This window comes from Limulus polyphemus, unplaced genomic scaffold (genome assembly GCF_000517525.1).
Source record: "Limulus polyphemus unplaced genomic scaffold, Limulus_polyphemus-2.1.2 Scaffold3031, whole genome shotgun sequence".
Lineage (NCBI taxonomy): Eukaryota > Metazoa > Arthropoda > Merostomata > Xiphosura > Limulidae > Limulus > Limulus polyphemus.
This window is the reverse complement of record NW_013668641.1, coordinates 141,901-146,592: the sequence shown is the minus strand read 5'-3', so window position 1 is coordinate 146,592 and position 4,692 is coordinate 141,901. Positions and strand designations below refer to the sequence as shown.

The 4,692-nt window shown below is 31.7% G+C and overlaps 1 long non-coding RNA gene across 1 annotated transcript; it reads left to right on the top strand.

The window, feature by feature from the left end:
• The first annotated feature begins 1,886 nt into the window (after positions 1-1,886).
• LOC106468509 lies at positions 1,887-4,117 on the top strand. Its single transcript, XR_001291389.2, has 3 exons — positions 1,887-1,951; positions 3,051-3,125; positions 4,052-4,117. It is a non-coding gene; the product is annotated as an uncharacterized LOC106468509 (long non-coding RNA).
• The last annotated feature ends 575 nt before the right edge of the window (positions 4,118-4,692 follow it).

Genomic DNA, 4,692 nt, shown 5'->3' with positions numbered 1-4,692 from the left:
AGTCACTCTCTGGTTGTTCCTCATATAAACACAAGTTTAATGACTCTTTCATCATTCCTTATATAAACATACAGACGTTTAGTGACTCTTTACTTGTCCCTTATATAAACACAAGTTTAGTGACTCTCTGGTTGTTCATTATGTAAACATACAAACGTTTAGTAGCTCTCTGATTGTTCCTTTTGTAAACACACAAACGTTTAGTCACTCTCGGGTTGTTCCTCATATAAACACAAGTTTAATGACTCTTTCATCATTCCTTATATAAACATATAGACGTTTAGTGACTCTTTACTTGTCCCTTATATAAACACAAGTTTAATGACTCTCTGGTTGTTCATTGTATAAACATACAAAGTTTAGTGACTCTTTCATCATTCCTTATATAAACATACAGACGTTTAGTGACTCTTTACTTGTCCCTTATATAAACACAAGTTTAGTGACTCTCTGGTTGTTCATTGTATAAACATACAAAGTTTAGTGACTCTTTCATCATTCCTTATATAAACATACAGACGTTTAGTGACTCTTTACTTGTCCCTTATAGAGTCACTAAACTTGTGTTTATCTGGTTGTTCATTATGTAAACATACAAAGTTTAGTAGCTCTCTGATTGTTCCACAAAAAAACGTTTGTGTGTTTAGTCACTCTCTGGTTGTTCCTCATATAAACACAAGTTTAGTGACTCTTTCATCGTTCCTTATATACACATACAAACGTTTAGTGACTCTTTACTTGTCCCTTATATAAACACAAGTTTAATGACTCTCTGGTTGCTCATTATGTAAACATACAAACGTTTAGTGACTCCCTGGTTGTTTATTATACAAATACACAAACGTTTAGTGACTCTGTGGTTGTTCTTTATGTAAACACACACGCGTTTAGTGACTCTTTGGTTGTTTATTATACAAATACGTAAACGTTTAATGACTCTCTGGTTGTTCATGATGTAAACACGCAATCGGTTATAACTCTCTGGTTGTTCATTATGTTAACATACAAACATTTAGTGACCCCCTAGCAACCCCATGTCGAAATAGACACAGATGTTTATTATTTCCTAAATCATATATTTCTCTATGTATCTATAGTTGAGACAAACAGACAATAATAAAATAATAATGTTGGTGTATTATCTCAATGAAAAACGTCTAGAATCCGTAAAACGAAACAACCGCATCCACCACGCTTCTATTTCTTTATGGATATTAAGGCGTGTCGATCAAAAACATGGTACTGCTCGTTATTCATTTATCATGTGTAAACGTACTAAAATCACATGTGAGATTAAATGTACAATTAAGTACGAAAAAGTGCCTCATTAAGGGTAAAGTGTGCTCCAATACGAAGACATGTGTTGTTAATGTAAAGTGTAATCAATACAGTGACATGTGGCATTAAGTGTAAAGTGTAATATAATATCAAGAAGTGTAAGATTAAGTTTACAGTGTAATCTAGTATCAAGAAGTGTAAGATTAAGTTTACAGTGTAATTTAGTATCAAGAAGTGTGAGATTAAGTTTACAGCGTAATCCAGTACCAAAAAGAGTGAGATTAAGTTTACAGTGTAATCCAGTATCAAGAAGTGTGAGATTAAGTTTACAGCGTAATCCAGTACCAAGAAGTGTGAGATTAAATTTACAGAGTAATCCAGTGCCAAGAAGTGTGAGATTCAGTTTACAGTGTAATCCAGTACCAAAAAGAGTGAGATTAAGTTTACAGTGTAATCCAATACCAATAAATGTGATATTAAGTTGACAGTGTAATCTAGTACCATTAAGTGTGAGATTAAATTTACAGTGTTATCCAGTACCAAGAATAATGAAATTCAAATAAAAGTATGATCCGTTCCTGTGCCAAAGTAAAGGTGGATGGTTGATAGCTAACTCGACTTTCTGTTTTTGTTTTTTCAGTGTTTGAAGTCGGTGCTAGAAAACTTGTTAATGGTAAGATTATGATACTTATTACTCGAACATACGATATCTGTGTGAAACTGTGAACTTTTCATATGTATCTAGCATTATAAACTAGATAGCGCTTTACCGATCTCTGTATTTAACTGAAATACCTTATAGTTTGAATAGTCAGGAACTTATGAAAAAACTTCAGTAACCCAGAAATTTTTACACGTAAAATTTGCGGAATGTTTGAGAATTTAACGTTTCGTATTGAGGTTATAAACTTATGGATAGGTACGACCTAGCTGCAGACGTACTCACTGCGTCAAGCTAACAAAGTCCTTTTTTAACCATAATAATAAGAACTGTTAACCGAATTATTAAAAGCATGTTGAATACTGTAGGGTTTTAGTATTTTCTGCGTCAAAGTTTTTCTTATCACAAATATAGAATTTTTAGCTCTACGGAATAAATGATTTCCTATTGTACACTCTAATTTTTTTTATTATAAGGAATTAAAGCTACCAGGTAAAGGCTTATTGAACCGTAGTGAAGGTTATGCTGTATTCAAATTATATTGGATGTCTTGAACTGGTGATGGTAACATATAATGTGAAACTCCAGCCACTCATTGTTGAACAATGTGTATTAAAATCAATGTTCCGAGAAACATTACTCTAAATTGATAACACATTTTTCAGCTTTAATCACTTAGCAACTGAGAGTTAAGTTGTGATAATAACACCAGGAAGAACGAAAACAAATTATGCCAGTAACTACGACAGATAGCAATAAAATTTTAAAACAAGATACGTTTGCTCTGAATAAAGGGTTTGTAACTTGTTGTGCCTTCATTATTTCAGTTCAGTTAGTTAACAATACTAATCACGAGGGTAACTTAACATTGTTATAATACCACGATATCGATAACGTGGGTACGTTAACATTGTTATAATACCACGATATTGATAACGTGGGTCGCTTAGGGTTTACGTAATAACCACGATATTGACAACGAGGGTAGGTTAACATTGACATAATACCACGATGTTTAATCAGCGTGGATAGGTTAACAATGACTTAATACCACAATAAAATTCCGTGTTTCACAAGGAAAAATGTCTTATAAGATATTTATTTGACGCAGATGAGTGGAAATGGCACGAGCATTGGATCCATTGTGGACAACTTCGGAATAACAACCTGTAACTCAAACTCACAGGTGAGTAACTGATAAAAAATATTCCATTTAACATGTAAACTAATGAAATTTCAAATAATCATGCCAGAAACTAATAAATGATATTGGGTAAAGCATGGAGAAAATAATAAACAATGTTCAATAAGCGTGGAAGAAAATAATAAACAATATTCAATAAAGCGTGGAAAAAATAATAAAAATTATTCAATAAGCATGGAAGAAAATAATAAACAATATTCAATAAAGCGTGGAAGAAAATAATAAACAATATTCAATAAACCATATCAGAAAATAAACCAATATTCAATAAATCACATCAGAAAATAAACCAATATTCAATAAACCATATCAGAAAATAAACTAACATTCAATAAACCATATCAGAAAATAAATCAATATTTGATAAAGCATGGAATCAAATAATAAAAAAATGTTCTGAAATTGATCAGTCTTACCTGACAAGACCTTCTGTTGAAAATAAATATTAAACTAATACTGATTGACAAAACAGTAAAAACCATCTATGCTTCGTGCTTGCATATGTATAAGACGAATATCTTTTTGTTTTATAAATTATAATGATCTCTAGTAGAAACATTTTTAGCTATTTATATATTAGGTTTTAGTAACGAAAAACCAAGATCTAATACTTGTAACTTAATTATTATTGTTTAATAATGAACAATCGCGACCTAATTAATCATTACCTGTTTAACAAATTATGAAAATTATTGCCAGGAAATAAGCCAGTTTTTAGACATTTCTATAATTTTGGAAGTTTTAGAACATAGGATTAAATAACTTTTTAAAAAATAAAAGAGCGAGTTCGAAATATATTTTGTTTCTTTTCATTATATAATCGTCATTATCGAATACCGTCGTTTTTAAACCAAACAAGTGACGATTTTCTACTCATTATGTATTATTATTTTTTCTTATGTTTTTAGGATTCAGTTCGTCCATATGTCAATTGTATTACGAAATATCTTAGTGAGCAGGTTAGTATTTTCTCTTATCTCTAAAATTAAAATATTGTTTTTTACACAATAAAAGATTTTAATACATGAATTATATCAACATATATATAAAAAAGTTTGCTCAACCAGTTATGTCTATCAATACAATACTTTTATTACTACACCCCCCCCCCCGAAAAAAAAAGAAAGAAGCGTTGAAAGGTAATTTAATTTTATAACTTTTACTTGAGTTGACTATATAAAAATACAATAACGCCAAAACCTTCTTAACTCTAGAGTTAAGCGTGCAGGATTCTGGATCTGAGTGTCCCTTTACAGTCAAAAATAAGATCATGTTCCCCACTTTGGAACCGTGAGTGCGTTATAAGAGTGAAAGTTAATTTACACTATTCAATTAGAGTATCCCAAGAGTTCGCTGTGGGAGGTTTTCATTAGCTGCCTTCCTGCTAGTCTAACACTTTAAAACTGTCTCATCGTGAGTCAGTTACAACGCTAAAATCCGAGGTTTGATTTACAACGGTGGACAGAGCACAGCTAACATTATTATGTAGCCTTGCGCTCAGGGCCGCATCAACCGTGGCGTAATTGCACCAGGGGGCCAAAAGGTGAGC